Below are 21100 nucleotides of genomic sequence, written 5' to 3'. Positions count from 1 at the left end.
CTTATATCGCAAAAAATTAAAAACTGAGTCGTTAATAAATAACACCAAAATAAAGCTCTATTTGTGCAAACAAAATGATAACAATTTAATTTGGGTACAGCGTAGCATGACCGCGCAAAGTGTCCTGTATTGTAGTGGTTAAAGAGTCATTGTAATCATTTGATGAATATTTATCTTTTGTTTGTTCACTTTGCTGCAATGAAATCAAAAACAATATAACATTTCTGTTTCAAACGCTTTGAAAATGTATCAATTTGAACGTTTTGAATCGACAAAAATTATTAAATTCAAAGAAAATTTGAATACGAATTCTGAATACTAATTCCGAATATGAATTGAACGAATCAACCAAATTGAGCTAAACAAAACAACTAGATTAATGAATCAAAACAAAACTAAGAAAAACAAATTTTTTCATCATGCATATGACTAGTGTCTATGTGGCAGTCCGTCAATATAAGGTGCGAGGCGCCTCTGCCCCCCCCCCCCCCAACCTGGGCATGGAAAAAAAGTGGCCCTTTTAAGAGCATCAGGTCACTGGACACTGAGCTGTCCACTAGAAGCTTGACGGCTACAATCAGGTGAACTGATGGAAGTGGTAAAAGATTAGTTGGAGACATGATAGGCTTCCCTGAAGAGATGAGTTTTCAGGGATCACCTGAAGGTAGCAAGAGTAGGGGATAGCTGGACAGGTTGAGATAGCAAGTTCCAGAGGATTGGAGAGGCTCTGGAGAAGTCCTGTGGAGGAGCATGGGAGGAGGAGATGAAAGAGCTTGAGAGTTGGAGGTCTTGAGAAGAGTGGAGAGGACAGTTTGGGTGATATTTGGAGACAAGATTGGTGATGTAGCTTGGGGCAGAGTTGTGAATGGCTTCGTATGTTGTGGTTAGTACTTTGAATTTAATTCGCTGGGTGATTGGTAGCCAGTTTAGGGATTGGAGGAGAGGGTTGACAGACACTGAGCGGTTGGCAAGCTGTATAAGTCTGGCAGAAGCATTCATGATAGACTGAAGAGGGGATAGCCTATGGAGAGCAGGCCAATGAGAAAGAGTTGCAATAGTCAAGGCGAGAGAAAACAAGGGAGTGAATGAGGAGCTTGGTGGTTTCATTTGTTAAAAAAGGGGCAAATTTTAGAGATGTTATGGAGGTGAATTCTACAAACTTTTGACAATGATCGGACTTGAGGCTGAAACAACAAGTCAGAGTCTAGGATTACACCTAGTACCCTGGCGGGAGGGGAGAAACTGATGGTTGCATTGTAGATTTTAATGGAAGTCATGGAGGGGGGCATGGGCGGAGGGGAATTTTAATAGATCAGTTTTAGAGAAATATTGTTTAAGGAAATGGTGCAACATCCATAATGATATGTCAGTTAGTAAGTTAGTAATGCGAGAGGAGACTCAAGGAGTGAGGTGAGAAGTAGACAGATATATTTGGGTTTCATCTGCGTATAAGTGGTATTGGAAGCCATGGGCGGTTTTCAAGTGACCAAGGGAGGAGGTGTAAATAGAGAAGAGAAGGGATCCAGAAATGGAGCCTTGGGGGACCCCCGCAGAAAGGGGCAATGGAAAGGAGGAGACAGTTGTAGGTTACACTGAAGGAGCTGTGATAGGCAGAGAACCAGGATAGAGCAGAATCTTGGAGGCCAAGGAAATGTAGTTTATTGAGAAGGAGCGGGTGGTCAACAGTATCAAAGGCCGCAGAGAGGTCAAGTAGTAGGAGTATGGACTACTGGCTGTTGGTTTCATCAGTTAGTAAATCGTTAGTGAGTTTTAGTAAGGCAGTTTCCATAGAGTGCTGCGAGCGAAAGCTCATAAGGGGACTGTAAGGGGTCATAAAGGTTATTTTTACTGAGGTAGGAGCTAAGACGGTTGCAGACTAGAAGTTTAGAAGTGAATGGGAGCAATGAGATGGGTCTTAAGTTGTTCAGGTGGGTGGGGTCCAGTGAGGGCTTTTTAAGTATGGGAGTGATCTGCGCATGTTTTAGAGGGGAGGTGCCACTAGAGAGAAAGAGATTGAAGATGTGAGTGAAGGAGCATAAGATAGAAGAAGAGGGTGACCATAGTAGTTGTGAGGGAACAGGATCCAAGGGATAATTGGTTAGATGAGCATCTGAGAAAAGTTTTGTACCCCATTCAGTAATAGCCAATTCAAAAGAGATGAGTGTTGAATGTGCTGTTAGGCCAGTTATGTTGGGTGGGGAAGATGTACGCACAGTGGAGGTGTCTTCACAAATTGCATCAATCTTGGCTTTGAAGTGCTTGCAATCTCTTGGCCAGTGAGTGAGTTAGTGGGTAGAGGGGGTGGGGAACGAAGCAGAGAGTTAAAGGTTGAGAAGAGCCGACGGGGACTGGATGACAAGGTATTAATAAGAGAGACAAAGTAGGCTTGTTTGGCAGCATGGAGGCAGGGATTATATATTATAAGGGTAGATTTATATAGGGTGAAGACTTGCAGGCATTTGGTTTTATGCCACAGTCGTTCAAGAACACGGCAATGTCTCTTGAGATCTCTAGTATTGTCAGTTTACCAGGGTTGTAATGGTTGGGGCTTGAATCTGCATGTGGTTAGAGGAGCAAGTGCATCTAGTGATGATGAGAGTGAACTGTTGTAGACAGAGGTGGCCAGGTCAGGACAGGACGGGGAGAGATTATGTCATATAGGTGGTCAGTAGCAGAATAGAGAAGAGAAGGGTTAAAGTGGTGAATGTTCCTACACGTAATTTTTGCTGCTTTGGAGGGATGGGTGATTGAAGGCAAGGATACAGTGAAACTGATGAGGTTGTGATCAGAGAGAGGAAAGGGGGTGTTGGTGAGGTTGCCAAGATTGCAGAGATGGAAGAATACAAGGTCAAGGGTATTATCATTGGAGTGAGTGGAAATATGTGTCCATTGGGTTAGGTTAAAAGATGAGGTTATGTTGAGAAGTTGAGCTGTAGTTGGGCTGTTAACATTGACAAGAATGTTGAAGTCACCAACAATGATAGTGGGTATTTCAGAGGTGAAAAAGTATGGTAGCCAGGCAGCAAAGTCATCAAAACACGATACCCATCTGAATTCCGGTTTAATTATTTGGAAAGGGAAATCTAGCTTGGGAGAATGCTTTTGGGTAACATGGACAGGCTTCCCTGCATTGTACAGAGAACATGAAACACAAAACCGCTGCAAGTATACTAAATCCAGGCACTATCCAATAGCAGTCAGTAAGTGCCACCATCGCGCCCTTAGCAAGATGACTGATGCCATGTGCCAGTTGGGAAATAGCTCAGAGTTCCTTTTACGTACCTATTAAGATTTTATGGTTAGCTAAACTGAAAGATCTGAAAGATCTAACATCAGACTCTTACCAAAAGTAGGTCTTTAAATATCGTTATGAATTTCAAAGCTATGTTATTTTTCCTAAATACTGACTGAGGAGGGTGATAATAGCATTGCTTTAGAGCCTGTTACCTAGTTAAATCACACTGGTCTCTTCAATATACACAATATTCTAGACAGAGGAAATTTTAAACCAGCCTGTAGTTCTGTATATTGCCTAAATTCAAGACTTTTTCCAAAGACTTGATGCCTGTTTCCTTTAGTGGACCATTAAACATCCTGGAGTGTAGAAAGCTATGATCCATGTTGTAGATTGCTGGAACAAGCAGGTCAGGGCACTCCAACAAGATTTTTGTTGGGTCCAGGATCAGATAACATGTTGTTTTGGCGAAGAGTTTAAAAGATTTCTGTGATCTCTGTTTCACCGATAAAATCAAAATGTGACTATCAAGATAATTCCTTGTTTCAATGTATTGGGCCATGACTATCTGTTGTTGTGGCATTCTGGATGCCAGTGTGGATGGAAAAGACTGTATCCCTGGTGTAATGGATGAATAGCTTTTGAGATAATGGAATACCATAGTTGGTTTTTGGTGGGATAAGTTGCATAGGTTTTCAGCTCTATGAAATAAAAGGACCTACCTACTGCTTGCCTCTGCAATATCCTATGATGAAAAAGTGGAATTTTGCATGTTGATGGTAAATAATAGATTATTAAGGTGAAGGGCTGGTAAGATCTTTCGTTTTGAGGACTCATTTTTTTTCTACCAGTGCCTTTGTTTTAGCCCCTTGATGGGGCTGTAACACCAACGTGCATGATATAAAATCTTGGCGTAGGGACAATAACATGTAAACCAGGGAACATTCATTTTCTTTGTAAGAAGAAGTAGTCAGGTTCTAATAAAATGTCAGTCAGCTATGGTTTTCCTTAATGTCTTGGAGAACGTTTATTAAATATAATATATGCATATCAATATATCTTAAATATATACATTGTCATATAAGTTTTGGACTTACTGTGTGAATTATTAAACTGTTCAAATGTGTCCTACAATGTATACTTATCCCCCATATACACAATCAGATTTTCCAACAACAAATGTTGGATGTGAGCTTGTTGGTGGAAAGTCCGGCCGTGTGTATGCTCCATCGAACGTTTGTTGTTGGACTTTCCGCCAACAAATGTTGGCTAGCAGGCTCTCATATTTTCCACCAACAAATGTTTGTTGTCCGTCAGACAAAAGTCAATGCATGCTCGGAATCAATACGAGCCGGAAGCACTCGGTCTTGTAAAACTAGTGTTCGTAATGGAGATATCACATATGTCTTGTTGTCGGAAAGTCGGATCGTGTGTACGGGACATTACTGTAAACATTAATGCACGGGTGCCGCCCCCTCTCTCCTGCCACCCCTCTAGCACCAATAGATAGATTCATGCATAGCTCCTTAACAACCAGGAGGAAACTGTTATGCCACGTACACACGAGCAGAATGTCCAACAGAAAAAGTCACAGGAGCTTTTCATCATATATTCCGATCGTGTGTATGACCCATCGGACCATTTACGTCGAAAATTCTGAAGGACCTAGAAATAGAACATGTTCTAAATATTTCCGATGGAACCAATTCCTATCAGGAAAACAGCTTGTCTGTATGCTGTTCCAATGGACCAAAAACGACGCATGCTCTGATGCAAGTACGAGACGGAAGAACTCGGTGTGGTAAAACTAGCGTTCATAATGGAGCTAGCACATTCCTCACACAGCAAATTCTATGATCTTTTAATGCAGCAAATTCTTTTGTTCTTTATAATGCTAGAATAATGAAGTTGTTTTACTGCTCATATTCACACAGAGTTCTCACAAACTTATTTCTTCATTATTTCTCTTGATCTCATGAATAATAATGTATTTTTTAAAAGCCCAATCTCCATAATAATATTTACAATTATTTTTTATAGTCATCTTTTATTTATTTTTTTATTTCATCAAGTTCTCTTTTTTTGTATTATTGAGAAATTATTTTCTAGTGATCTCCATAATTTTAATTATAATAAAATTATTATTTTGTATTATTTTGTATTTTTTATTAACCTCAAGGAAGTTGGTGTCCCTTGTTAATTTGACATTGTCTTTTAGAAATGTACTTGCCTACTCACAAACAAACTGTCCTATTTGAATAAAAACAAGTAAGTATTTTCAGAAAATGGAGATTCTATTTATTCTGAGTAACAAAATAAAGATAAAGGCAATGCTGGAGAAACCTTTGGAATTTGCAAAGCCTTTTGGCCCCCAGGGTACACATCAAGTCTGTGGAAAAGAAAATTGGTAGCTTGAGGAGTCCATATAATTTGGAGCACAATCTGGTCCAGGAATCACAGCGATTAGGACCAGCAGCAGATATCTGTCCCCTGGCTGTGGTATTACACCAGCCTGTGTTTTCTGTCAGACCAGACTGAACCCAGGTCATCACTTTCTTCTCTTTTTTGCAGCCTTTCCTCCACGCTTCCCTGCACCCTTGCCTGCAGCCTTCCTTGGAGGCTGTGCCTCTGGTGGTGGACTTTTGGCAGGAGGAGGAGGGTGGGCTTGCTCATATACGTGGTTGTTCTCAGTCAGCTGGCCCCTCAACCCCTTCTGAAGGGCCTCAACAATAATTCCCTCACAGAGGAGGCTCTCCTCTAATTTCAGCAATCTTGTTGCTAAATAGCAGCTATAGGCCTCTTCAGTGTCGGGGTGGCTCCTGAGGACATCGCTTGCTTCCCTAATGAGGCCCACTGCTGCCTCCTCCGTCATCATCCCCTTCCTGGGCCTTTTGTTTGTAAGGCAGAGGGGAGGCACCTGGGATTGGGTGAGGCTCCTACTATGCCTGCTCACCTCCTGGCTGACACTGGGTCTGCCCTCCTCCTGGCTGCCACTGGGCATGGTCTCCTCCTGGCTGCCACTTTCCAGACTCTCCTCCTGGCTGAGCTCATCCTGTGTATAAAAAAAGGGACATAGTTTTAGTTTTTGGTTCATCAATCACTCACAATTTTCAGCTCATGACTTGCAAACTGAATGTTAATAAATAGAAAAGACTATCATTCTGACCCAAGCATTTTTCATTATTGCCCCAAACATTTTTGGCCCCTACTGTCTATTGATATGTATACATCATTCATTTGTTATTATAAAATCTAGCTAACATCATTAGGGCCGGTTCACACTGCAGGCGAGGCGAGGCGACTTCGACTTGCCTCGCCGCGACCTGCCGCGACCTCAGCGGCAACTTGCAGATGACTTCTGTATAGAAGTCAATGCAAGTCGCCCCGAGGTTGCCCAAAAGTAGTACAGGAACCTTTTTTCTGAGTCGGAGCGACTCGAGTCGCTCCTCTCAGAACGGTGAATGGTCTCACAATTTATAACAGCTAAAGATGATTATATACTGTACCATCATCCATAAATATATTGAATATAAACTTGGAGATCTGGTTCCCAACCAGAACTACCAAAATGAGAGGAGAGCTAGCGAACTATTACGGTACATGTTAAGACTATAGTAAATACACTTTATATAGGCCAATATGTAAAACATACATCAATTTATTAATACAGTAAAACCATTTCACAATAACAAGCTGGTACACAAGGTGAAATATTTCTACTAGTTTCACTAAATCTTAGCTTCTTCAGGACATACATAGAAATCTGTAAAAGAGTATAGACATCAGCAATGAGAGCAAAAAACAAACACTCATAAGTTTTATTAAGTAATATAAGAAACAAAGAACAGGGGCGAAAGGTTAATATACATCATACATCACAGGTTCTTACCCCATTCAATGCACCAGCAAAGTGCATGAAACACCCAGGAGAACCTCCCCCGGCGATTGGGGGAGATGTTCAATAGAACAGGCCGGCGTCTGTATGGAAGATAGTAATGTATATACTTGTCTAAAGAACTGAGTAGTAGTAAATGGCCATGGGTCCTGCCATAGTACTAGATGGCAGGATCAATACACCATAGCCAATGCAAAACCACATATATAAATGATCTGTGTGTAGTGCAAAGCATGCTTGATACCAAAGTGCCCATCAGTTAAACCAAGGATACTGAAATTATGTCCAAGACAAGGTGTATTGTGGTGAGGATAGCAAAAAAAATAAACAAATAATAATAAAAAAAAGGAGAAGAGGGAGATAAATGAAGGAATTGGAGAAGTGAGTGAGGAAAGGTGAATAAAAAGAAGGGGAGGTGGGAACAGAAAAAGGGGGGCAAGAAAAGGAAGAGGAGAACAAAAATTGATTAAAAAAAGGGGTAAGAAAGAGTAGGGGAAGAAGGAAAGAAGAGGGGGATGAAAGGGGAGGAGGGCGGGGGGAAGGGAAAAAAGTAGGAAAGGGGGAGGAGAGGGGTAGGGAAGAAGGGACAAAGGGGGAGGGGGAGGAGGAAAAGGGTCGGGAAAGGGGGAAGGGGGGAAAAAAAGGCGGAAGATAAGGAACAGGGGGGGGTGCGTGATAAAGATGCGAATGGGGAAAATTACAAAAGTGCAAAGATATAGGTCGGGGACTATTAGTGAAGGGACATGCCCGTGCCAAATTGGCCCTAAATAAAACCAAGAAAATTGTGAAAATGCCAAACAAACTGCAAAAGGTGCAAGACAATTGCAAACAACAAAATGAATAATGGTGCAACAGTGATTGGTGAAAGAAAGTGAATGTGCCAAATCTATGTGGTTGGGAAACACTAACATACCAGATAATATATATGATGACTTTAGACCCGGAGGAAAGGGTTAGCAAAGTCTCCCAGGTAATTTGGTATTAGGTACAAACTGGACTCAAAGGCCAAGGTTATGCACAGGTTAAGAGCCCATAGGTCAGAACGCAGAGACCCTTGAGAATAAAGGTGACAACCTGAAAGGTGATACAAGGGGTCTGTGTTAATGTATAACCATATGGGTGGAAATGAGCGCCTTCCAATAGTGGTGGTAGAGCAACAATACTGGGCTTACCCTTTCTTGCAAACTGTCCAACATCTCCTCCGGGTCAGACACCGACCTGTCTAACAAGCAGGGTATTCCCACTTTTAAACACCGGCCAACCTCACCTATGAGTGCCGGCGTCGTCATGCATGTATCTTTCCCAAGCACCAAGATAAAGATTAGCATAGGATGGTGCGCACAACGTGCCCATCGCAATGCCTTGTGTTTGTAAGTAGTGTTGATCTTCAAACACAATGACATTGCGTGTGAGGATAAAAGATAGCAACTTAAGGATGAACTCATTAAGTGGCCAGGAAGTATGTTCCTGTTCCATCAGGAACATTCTGGCCATCGCGACTCCCCTCTCCTGGGGAATGCTCGAGTAAAAAGCGACTCGACATCAATGGCCATGAGAAGGAAGTCTGGAGGGACCAGAATGTCCTCGATGTGCCTAAGGAGATCGTGAGGAAGTAGAAAACTATCTGCAAATTTGCTAGCGTTGTCTGTCGGGGACCCTATGCCCAACACGATAGGTCTTCCCAGTGGTTTAACAAGGTTTTTATGTGTCTTTGGTAGGGTGCAAAAAGTGGGAGTGTGTGGATGTTTTGGAATAAGAAAATTAAGGGTGTCTCTATCAATTAGATCCTGCCAATAAGCCCCTGTACAGAGTTCACTGAACTCATTAGCAAACAACGTGGTGCTAGTAGATGAAATAGGTTGGTACCAGGCAGTATTCTTAAGTACATCATGGCACAGGGTTTGGTACTGAGCATGTGACATGATGACTATATTCCCACCCTTGTCTGATGGTTTGATAACTAAATCACCACATTTCTGCAGACGTTTAAGTTCTCATTGTTGATTAGGAGTTAAATTGCATGTAAATTCAGGCCAACTTTTGCTCTTCAAATCTTTAATACACTAATGAAGAAACGCCCATATCGACGGGCACGTCATCAGATCGGGGAATTTCTGTGACTTGACTTTGAATTTATGGGATGTAGCCGTGACCGTAGTTGAAGATGTAGAGGTATCAGAGGGGATCACCCCGGTTCAACGACTGAATCAGTAGTGTCACCTATCATACCCTCATCACATAGCAACATCAGGTCGTGTAACACATGAAATTCATCCATTGAGAAATGTCTTGTTTGTTCTGTGAGCTCTCGCTCCAAATTGGCGTTTTGGCGATTAGCATCAAATACAAATTTGAAAGTTAAATTTCTCGCAAATAGGTAAAGGTCTTTAATGGTTTTCGTGACATGTAGAGATTGAAGTGGGCAAATGCCCAGACCCAATTGTAAAACAAAATACTCGCCCAGGGGATAAGGGGCATGAAGCCAGGTTGATAATATTTAAGTGTGTTGACTGGGAGTGCTGGGTAAGGAAGTGGGAGGGGGTTTCCGGACAGATGCATCGAGTTTGGTCTGTTGTGGTTTCCTTAGATCTGGTGAGGTTAGGTCTAAAAAGCAACATCCTGACACTTCTTATCTGAGGAGGGCGGGGCCACCCGTGACCTGACCCTGCCCCCCCTCTGATGCAAGGGGAAAGCCGGGCTTCCCCAGTGACGTATGGGTGACCCCGCCCCCTCTGATGTAACGGAAACCTGCATTTCGTACTGCGTACGTCACTGGGGAAGCCTGGGGAAGCCTGAATTTCCCCTTGCATCAGAAGGGGCGGGGTCAGGTGACAGGTGGCCCTGACCTCCCCAGATTCTGATAAGCTCCCCCGCCCGCAGACCCGCAAAACCATCGGCCAGGGTTGTGGGGATGAGGCCCTTGTCAACATCAGGACAAGGTGCTTTGGGGGGTTCCCAAAGCAACCTCCCAATGTTGAGGGCATGTGGTCTGGTACGGTTCAGGAGGGGGGGTGCTCTCTCGCCCCCCCTCTTTTCCTGTGGCCTGCCAAGTTGTCTGGTTAATATCCGTACCAGACCTGAAGGGCCTGGTAATTGAATTTGGGGAAACCCCACGCTTTGTTTCTTTTTTTTTTATCATTGACTTTCAATGACTGTTATCTGTATTACGGGGAGCTGACAATTCATTATAGCCACGAGTGATTTTAAATGACTTTTTTTCCCTGCAGAAATGACACTTTGTGCAGGGACAGTGCTAAGCACGGGAAACTTGCGCCCCTTCACAGGCATACTATACACACCCCCAAGTACAAAATTTAAAGGAATATTACGCTTTTATTGTTTCACTTTAAGCATTATTAAAATCACTGCTCCCGAAAAAACTGACGTTTTTAAAACTTTTTTTTGGATTGATGCATGTCCCCTGGGGCAGGACCCAGGTCCCCAAATACTTTTTATGACAATAACTTGCATATTAGCCTTTGACCCCTTCCCGTCGAGCGTACGCAGATGTGCGTACTCGGCTTCCGGTGGTTATACCGGGATGATGCCCGCACCTGCAGGCATCATCCCAGTACCGTTTTTTTCAGCGGGCAATTGGCTATCCAGCCATAACAACCGAAAGCGGCTAAAAGCCGCTCGGCTGTTATGCGGGAGGAGCGGGAGGGGACGTCCCCCCCTCCCGCCGCTGTTACCCGTGCTCCCGCTCGATCGGGAGCACAGATTCAAGATCCGGTGCCTCCGGCTGCTGGGGAGAAACTGGAACGAAGCCGTAATCGGCTTCGTTCCAGTATCCTAATCGTAAACACGGAAGCGATGTCATGACGTCACTTCCCGTTTACTCGGCTGCCAATGGCGCCGGTTTAAAAAAAAAATATGGTATTCAGAATCGCCGTTTTTGGCGATCTAAATACATTGAAGTGTAAAGGAGGGGTGGGGGGTCTTTTAGACCCCCGATCCCTCCATAAAGAGTACCTGTCACCACCTATTACTGTCACAAGGGATGTTTACATTCCTTGTGACAGCAATAAAAGTGATCAAATTTTTTTTTTTTTAAAACAATTTAGTAATTTAGCAAAGCAAAGAAAACGCATACGGAAGTTGCGCCCGCATATGTAAACGGTGTTCAAATCACACATGTGAGGTATCGCCGCGATCGTCAGAGTGAGGGCAATAATTCTAGCAGATTTTTAGGTACCGTACTTTGTCGTCAATCCAAGAGTGCGTGCAATTATAAAGTGTGACATGTTTGGTATCTATTTACTCGGCGTTACATTATCTTTCACATTATGCAAAAAAATTGGGCTAATTTTACTGTTTCGTTTTTTTTAATTCATGAAAGTGTCCCTTTTCCAAAAAAGTTGCGTTTAAAACACCGCTGCGCAAATACCGTGTGACATAAAATATTGCAATAATCACTGTTTTATTCTCAAGAGTCTCTGCTAAAAAAATATATATAATGTTTGGGGGTTCCAAGTAATTTTCTAGCAAAAAATATGGATTTTAACATGTAAACCCCAAATGCCAAAAATAGGCTTAGTCATGAAAGGGTTAAAATTATCACTTTTGATTTTGAACTTTCGAGTTCCATAGAATTTAATAGGGTTTTAAAGTTCACACGAACTTTAGGCCTGTTCGCAGGTTCTGGTGCAAACCGAACTGGGAGGGGGGGGGGGGGGGGTGTTCGGCTCATCCTTACTGGGGACATACACTTGCACTGCTGATGCTCCTGATCGGAGTGATTTCTGGATCTTATTATGCTCCTTCTTATACATGTTCCTCAAGATCTCAATTTTCTTTTCCAAGAACACAATGATTGCATCGGGGACCTGAGTCTTCACAAATTCCAGAAGTTTCTCCAGCATTGACCTCCTAGCTTGTTTATTAAAATATAAGCTGTGTTTCACCTCCCACCGATTTCTCATCTCCCTATACTTGTCAATGAAACTGGCCATAAATTCTGGGTCATTAAAATGATTAATATTTTCTGTAAGACAATACACAAGACAAAAACACTAATGTCAGCCTAAACTCTCATAATCTTATCCCAATATAGGCCACAATCTTGAAGCAGTATAGGCCACTGATGTACCAAAGTTAAGATTGCACCTTTGTTAGAACGTTTGTCCTCCTTCCTCAGCACACTGAACATACGTATGACACACACATGTTACTTTATATACATTGCGCATATGTCGCCTGCGTTGACCACCCCTGATGTTCTTTATAGTCTATTCCCTGCCCCTTCTCTTTGGCACGCTGTAGGAGCGAAATGGTCGGAGACACAGCAGTTGTGTGATTGGAGTAAAGAGGAGAAGAAAAGCCAGAGGTGACAATTTAAGGCTTCAAATATGGCCTTTCTTGAGATGGAAGAGACGGTGGACATCTTGAGGAGGAATGACTATGATAACAAAAATTGACCATACACCAACCCGAATGTGAGAAAGGACAAAATCATGATGAAAGTTTTGAACAGTCTACACACATATTTTGGGGTACAATGATCAAAGGAGCAAATAAAGAAACGCTGGTAAGACCTGAAACTGAGGGAGCTAGATCAGTATAGAAGGATCAAGAAAGTGCTTAGAAAAAGTAAGTAGTTGTTGTGTGTTCCATTTCTTTATTATTACTTGCATGCTGCGCCATGTGATTTTCTTTACTGTAGGGCATTTTAAAATGGCAAGTTTCAGGTTAGTGGGCACAGTAATCTGTTGTAGTATATATCGTTGCTCATTAAATACGATGTTTTGGGCAGATACAGGTTAAATACATTTGGTCATGCCTAAATATCTGTGTGCTAAAGTATACCTTTAGTTTCATTCTCATAGGGGACCAAAGACTTGGAGGACACCACTCAACAGAGAACACCAGGAACCCCCCACCTGACATAGAAGGGGAACTCCCAAAAACACCACACCCCGAGGATCTGGAGGAAGGAGAGGTGGAGGAAGTGGCGAACTTGTCACCACAACAAATGAGTGTCTGACACCCCAGCTTCAGGTAATATATGTATGCCTGCATATTTATAATACCAGTTTTTCCCAAAAAATTTTGCCGAGTTGCTGGTTGTGGAAGAGCAAGCTCCAAAATTCACAAGTGCAACTCTTAATCCAGGACATCATGACATGGAATTGTGACATCGACATCATAAGAAACAAACTAAATTTTCCTGAAGAACAAATGAAGAACATGATTGGTGTGTTGGGGAGAATTTAAAAGATCTTCAAAATGCAACCATTTTAAGAATTGTTGTTTTAAAAACAATTTTTTTGTAATTAGTAAAAGCCAAATTTTGAAGATGAACACGGTGTATCAACATGTGCTATTTGCCATCAGGGGATTTCAATGTACGTGTTTTGTGTGTGCAACCCCTTCCTCCCAAATTAAGTAGGTGAGAGGAAGGGGTTGCACCCCCAAAACACATCCATTGATCCCCATGATGGCATTTAGCACATGTTGACATTATGCATGGGATCAGGAGGTAAATATCCATTTTGACTCCCAATTTGTGTATATCTTCAAAATATGTTTTTTACAGGGGTGTGACATCAGCCCATCTGATGAAGGCAATATCCAGACATTTAGGACATACTATAATGTCTGATATTGCCTTCTGGTTTTCTACATTGAACTTTGTAAGTTCAAGTTTTGTATGTTATTTTATTAAAAATTACTATATTAAACGAAAATACGACAAAATGAAAAAACAAAAAATAGAAAAAAAAATGATTACACAAAAATGTTAACGCACACGTGTGACTGTGCACAGAGTAAAAACTTTGCTCACCAACAATGCGTGGCTTTCAATGGTCAATACCAGTTTTTTAAGTAATTTTGTGTTTACAGTGACAATGGGGCTTAGTTACTAAAGAAAAATCCACTTGGCACTACAAGTGCACTAGGAGAATCTAGGAGATAGCCAAAAAGAAACACAAGCAATAAAGAAAATGCAAAATTGTATCAGATTTAAAAAAAATAAAAAATTGTAAGACCTTGTCTGGCATAGCAATGGCCCCCCTACTCACAAAATAATTTACATATTTCTGCTGAACTTCACAGGCACGTTGGGGTGCCTAGCCAGTGTGGCCAGTATTCAAGCCCTACAGGGGATTAACAGGAAGTCCAGCCTCAGGCCCAACTGAGGCAATATAATTTTGGGCATTTTTCCTTAAAAAAATTGTGCAATATGCAGCAGGATTGGATGTTATGGTTGATTTTGTAGTCCGCCATATGGATTGCTGTCAGAAACAGGCAGAACTGGCTGGCCACTATCCCAAAGGTATTCTCAATGACTCTTTGGGGGAATGGCCTCATCGGGTGCTTGCCCAGACCAAACGCTTCACCAGCAAGAAAAATGAATGGGAGTCCTTCCACATTGTCTGCATCAGGTGGCAATGCCAGGCCACCAGTCTGGAGATGTTGGTAAAACTCCGTCTGGGCAAAGACTCCTCCATCCGACATACGCCCATTCTTCCCCACGTCCACATAGAGGAACTCCTGTTGTGCCAACACCATCACCATTAACACTATACTATTAAAACCCTTATAGTTATAATAGTAAGACCCCGAATGGGGTGGTGGCACAATGTGGACATGCTTCCCATCTATAGTCTCTCCACAATTGGGAAAGTCCAAACAGTCGGCAAAATGGGAGGGAACTGTGGAGTCAAAACAGAAAAAAAAAGATAAGTACTTTTGCAAATAACATTGCAAGCAGATTAAACCAAAACATTTTTGGCCGGCATCAGTATAACATTTTTTTAAAGGAGTATTTCCAGACAAAAATCTAAGGTCCACTTATCATGGTGGGGGGAAGGTTTAAGGTGACTTTGGGAGCCCAAAAAAAAAAAAGCCTACAGTACTCTGCCTGAATTCAAGGACACACATAACATTTGTACACATTTTAAGGGGGTGTTTTGGGTAAAGCACTACTAGGGATGAGCCGAACACCCCCCGGTTCAGTTTGCACCAGAACATTTGAACGGACTGCAAATTTGTACGAACTTTAGAACCCCATTCAAGTCTATGGGACTCAAACTTCCAAATCAAAAGTGCTAATTATAAAGGCTAATATGCAAGTTATTGTCCTAAAAAGGGTTTGGGGACCCGGCTCCTGCCCCAGGTGACATGGATCAATACCCTTTTTTATTTTTTTTTAAACTGCAGTTTTTTCGGGAGCACTGATTTTAATGACGCATAAAGGGAAAAAAGTTAAATATTCCTTCAAATATCGTGCCTGGGGGGTGTCTATAGTATGCCTGTGAAGTGGCACGTGTTTCCTGTGTCTAGAACAGTCCCTGCACAAAATGACATTTAATTGAAAAAAAGTCATTTAAAACTGCTTGTGTTTTAATGTAATGTCTGGTTCATTGGTATGGGTAGCCCCCCCCCCCCCCCCCTGCCTATTACCAACCCCTTTGGGTCTTGTACAGATATTAAGGAGAACCCCATACCCAAATTTAAAAAAGGAAAGGCATCCTGCCTGTGGCCAATTATGGCTCTCCTCCCTGCCGGCACTGTGATTGGCCAAGCATGCGGGGTCACAGTACATTCCTGGCCAATCCCCAGCCAGCAATGCACTGTGATGGCGCAGTGCATTGTGGGCCATGAGTGCCACATGAATATGGCGCGAACGGCCCACAAAGTTCTGAATTCGTCAAACAGGCGAACACCAAACTCATCCCTACTGTGCAGGCGACACAATACACCAACTCTAACTGCTGCAGCTGCCTGTGGTATAGGAACAGAACAACACTAGCAATTGGGGAAAGCTTCAGATGTATACAGTGCAGGATGCCCAATACACCAACTCTAACTGTGCTAGGTTCAATCACAAGAAAAGAAGACACTGTACCTGCCTTTCCTATCTCTCTGAACGCCGCAACACACTACACAAGGCCACTGCACAGGCGGCCTTATATAGTGTGGGGCGTGTACTAAACCCCCTGAGCTATAATTGGCCACAGGCATTCTGTATCTTATCAGGGTGTTATAAGATACAAATTTATTAAATTAAGGACAATATTGCACTCACAGGCACATCCATTGATATACCAAAACACTTGGCACATTGCGTACAATGTCATAAGCACACTTTTGGATGTATATTCTTTTTTTTTTTTTATTGTTTATTTGTAACAGTTTTATATATCATACAACGTGATAAGAAAATAAGACATTCCAACACAGAAGGGGTATCACATACACATAGGAATGCAAAGTCTCAAGTTCATGGTATAGTCAAACAGTATAACTTTCTATCTTTATTTCAGTTACACAAATGCACTACCATACAAAGTAATAAAACAGAGGTAAAACCTCAAAAAACTTACATCACAATATAAAGTGTTCCATCCTTCGTATATCCGTCGAGAGGGTAGAGGCGATGTGGACAGTCAACATCTAGGTATGACCCATTTTTCAGCCAGTAAAAGAAAATACATTAATCTCCCTGAAGCTTTAGAAATGCCTGAAAAGGAAGATCCAATAGATAGTGCATAGGGTTCAGAAGTATGGGGGTGTTCAATAAATTCTGTAGAAGATCTTGGATCTGGACCCAAAACAAATTGATAAAGTGCATTCCCAGAAAATATGGAAATGGGTGCCAATTAGAGACGGCGGTCGGTTTGCGGTGAATTTTGCTCGTTCGCGATTCGTCAAACCGGCGGACTTCTGGTGTTATTTGCGGTGGCCATATTTGTTTACATTGTGAAGAACTTTGACCCATGACACATCCATCATTGGGTACAGGACAGCCAATTGAGACATTTCAGCACATGGACAATTGGACATACCCCCCACCTTATAAATAGACTTGATCTGGCGGCCATTTTACATACTGTCTTTTGTCAGTGTAGGGACAGAACGCTGTGTGGAGCAGGGACAGTCAGTTTAATTACTAGCTATTACTATTAGGTCCACAAAAGTCCTTTTAAGGACTGGTATAGGTATGCAGTATATAGGGTTGTAATACACTTAGAATATACTTTCTTTCAAAGATACAAAGTATATTCTGGTGCTTGCTGACCGATTCTGCAGCGGTCTTTTATCAGTGTAGGGAGGGACAGTTTGGTGTTTGGAGCAGGGACAGTCTGCAAATCACTAGCTACTAGGTCCACAAAGGTCCTTTTAAGGACTGGTATAGGTGTACTGTATATAGGGTTGTACATCTATAATATACTTTCTTTCAAATATAGAAAGCATATTATACTTGACTGCTGTGCTGCTGAGCTGATTGCTGCCCGATTCTGCAGCTGTCTTTTATCAGTGTAGGGATTGAGGGATAGTTTGGTGTTTAGAGCAGGGACAGTCTTTAAATCACTAGCTACTAGGTCCACAAAGGTCCTTTTATAGGTGTACAGTATATAGGGTTGTACACGTATCATATACTTTGTTTCAAATATAGAAAGCATATTATAGTGCACTGGATGCAGTGCTGCTGACCGATTCTACAGCTGTCGTTTCTCAGTGTAGGGAGGGACAGTTTGGTTTTTGGAGCAGGTACAGTCTGCAATTTACTAGCTACTAGCTAGCTACTATTAGGTCCACAAAGGTCCTTTTAAAGGACTGGTATAGGTGTACTATATGGTGTGCAGTATATAGGGGTGTAATACACATATAAAATACTTGAACATATAGAAAGCATAGTATAGTGCATTTCTACTGTGCAGCATTGTGACTGCTGAGCGGTTCTGCAGCGATACTACAAAGAGTGACAAACGCAATAAAAAAAAAAGTATTATAACTGGTGGGAACAGGAAGGAAGTATTTCTCACAGAAGGGCATCCCAGAGCTATATGGCCATGTTCAGCAGCAAGTGAATGTATCTCTGGCACACAGTGTCGGTGCCAAGATACATCTGACCACAGACACGTGGTCTAGCAAACACGGGCTGGGAAGGTATATAACCTTTACTGCCCACTGGGTGAACCTTCTGACGGCTGTCAAGCATGTAACCCGTGGCACCCGTGTAGATTTGGTTTTACCCTCACGGATTTCATGCAGGCCTGCCTTCTTCTTCTCCTCCTCCTACTCCATCCTCCTCCCTCTCCTCCTCTGCTGACTCCTCCTTTTCCGCTGCTAGCGTCTCTTCTGCTGCGCTGCCCAAGATTCCCAGAACCTATTCGACATGCCAGGTGAGACGTTGCCATGCTGTGCTGCGTCTGTTGTGCCTGGAAGCTAAGAGTCACACTGGCCCTGCACTCCTTTCAGCTTTGCGTTCACAGGCAGATCAGTGGCTAACACCGCTCAATTTGACAGTTGGTAAAGTGGTGTGTGACAACGGTGCCAATCTGCTTAGCACATTGAAACAGGGCAAAATTATACACGTGCCATGCATGACACACGTCTTTAACTTGGTCGTGCAACAATTTGTTGTCAAATACCCTGGAGTCCAGGACATCTTGCGGCAGGCAAGGAAAATCTCGGCCCATTTAAGAAGATCTTACACGGCCATGGCTCGCCTTGCTGACATTCAGCGGCAACACAATCTGCCAGTCAGACGTCTTATTTGTGATTGCCCGCTGTGATGGAACTCAACCTTCTATATGCTTGATAGGCTGCTCCATCAGAAATGTGCAGTTAACGACTACCTGTATGAACTCTGGGGCAGAACAGGTTCTCGGGAGCTTGGCTTTTTTCACTGCCCCAGTGGCTGCTAATGCGCGACACATGCAGACTTCTGCGGCCATTTAATGAGATCACCAAACTGGTCAGTAGCAGCCATGGTGCCATCAGTGACATGGTACCTTATGCCTTCTTTATGGAGCGTGCCTTGCATCGTGTCATTAGTCAAGCCATGGAGGAGAAGGAGCAGGAGCAGGAAGATGAGGAAGTCGCAATGCTGGATGAATTCCCAGGGGGGCTACTCTATCTGAGACAAGTCAACAACAGGAGTCTGAAGAGGAGTCAGAGGAGGATGGTGCCGGGGCGGATGAGGAGGAGCAAGAAGAGCATGCTTTAAACATTTCTGGGATTCTTGTTGTTGTGCGTGGATGGGGAGAGGAGAATGAGGAGGACAACATTATCCTGGATGGATGAGCAGGAACCAGGCCACCACAGCGCTTCCAGTTTAGTGCAAATGGCATGCCCCAGTGTTTTAACAGGGACCCCTGTATAAAAAGCATAAAGGTCAAGGACCAGTACTGGGTGGCAACGTACTTAGACCCCCGGTACAAATACAAAATGGTGGAAATGTTACCACCGTCACAGAGGGCTGTCAAAATGGAGCACTTACAGGCCTTGCTTCAAGATATGCTGCATTCTGCTTTTGCGTGCGCTGGCAGAGGAGGAATTCCCACTCCCAGAGAAAGAGTTGCGGGTACCAATCCAACAGCGCCTGCAAGAAGAGGCCGGTTTGAAGATGTGTTGGTGATTTCTGATATGAGGTCATTCTTTCAGCCTCCCCATCGACAGGTCTCATCCGGATCCAGCATCAGGGAACGCCTAGACCGACAGGTGTCCGACTAAATCGGGTTAACGGTATGTGGATGCCCTGAGAAGTGATGAACCCCTTGACTACTGGGTGGGCAGGCTTGACCTCTGGCCAGAGCTTGCCCAATTTGCAATGAAACTGTTGGCTTGCCCCTCGTCCAGTGTCCTGTCCGAAAGGACGTTCAGCGCAGCAGGGGAGATCGTGACCGATAATCGCACTCACCTAGCTCACAACAGTGTTGACTACCTCAAATTTGTAAAAATAAATGAGGCATGGATCTCGGAGGAATTCAACACATGTGACCAGTAGACCATGTATATGCATAACTCTATCAACTATTTATTTAATCGAGCACATGGACCTTTTTTCTACCTTTGGCTCACTTCCTTGTACAAAAAAAAAGCACACCGCACCATATGCCCATACCCTCCTGTTTGAAGAGGTTGAGCGGTGTCATATTTTTGGGTCCCGCAGCGAGTTGCTGGTATCAGTGCTGCTGTCATTGCTCTCTCTCTCTCTCTCTCTCTCTATCTCAGTGCTGGTGTGGTGTCAGTGCTCTCTCTCTATCTCAGTGCTGGTGTGGTGTCAGTGCTCAGTCTCTATCATGGTGCTGGTGTCAGTGCTCAGTCTCTATCACGGAGCTGGTGTCAGTGCTCAGTCTCTATCACGGAGCTGGTGTCAGTGCTCAGTCTCTATTTTGGTGCTGGTGTCAGTGCTCTCTCTCTATCACGGTGCTGGTGTGGTGTCAGTGCTCAGTCTCTATCACGGTGCTGGTGTCAGTGCTCAGTCTCTATCACGGTGCTGGTGTCAGTGCTCAGTCTCTATCACGGTGCTGGTTTCAGACAGTGAGGGAGATAGGAGCGGAGAAGCCAATCAGCAGGCAGTGCCAGCACCATGGTTGAGGATCAGCACTGGACTGGCACTTCTGGACCACCGTAGTGGAGCCCTGCATAGGTGGGGGTAAGGGCTGGGCAGAGGGTGGGGTCAGGGGCTCAAGCACAGGTTGGCACACTGGCACAAGACTGTGCTGGCATGACTGTGGCACTGATCTTCTCCTGCACCCACTTCATAGCCTGGCCTGACCTTGCCTTTCCTCCATGGCCTTCATGCACTCCTGAATTGTCAAAATTTCACAGATTAAAAAAGAATGCTTGTCGTTGTCGATCCCAGATTCACTTAATACTTTTGTTATGTCAGTGTCCATGTTGTGGGACTATGTGTACACAGCTAGTAAGTATTTTGTGGTTGAAAATATGACCTGGAGGTTTTTAAGGTTCGCCTGCAATTAAAGTCAATGGGGACTGCCGCGAACTTTGCGGTTTGCGAACTTTTAGCCATGCTCGCTTTCACGAAATGTCCCGTCGAAAGTTCGTCCATCACTAGTGCCAATCGCCCCATGGCTTCTCCAACGTAGTCTGGGGACTTCTGGGTTGTGAGCATGTAGGATGTCTGGGGTTCTATACCAGAAAAGGAGAATCCTAAATTTGGTTTCTCTCTGCACTACACAATGTGAGGTTCTAGACAGGGATTCCCATTTTTT

The sequence above is a fragment of the Lithobates pipiens genome, unplaced genomic scaffold, assembly GCF_037356315.1.
Source record: "Lithobates pipiens isolate NorthernLeopardFrog02 unplaced genomic scaffold, aLitPip1_a1.2 Scaffold_10, whole genome shotgun sequence".
Classification (NCBI taxonomy): domain Eukaryota; kingdom Metazoa; phylum Chordata; class Amphibia; order Anura; family Ranidae; genus Lithobates; species Lithobates pipiens.
This window is presented reverse-complemented; position numbering follows the sequence as displayed.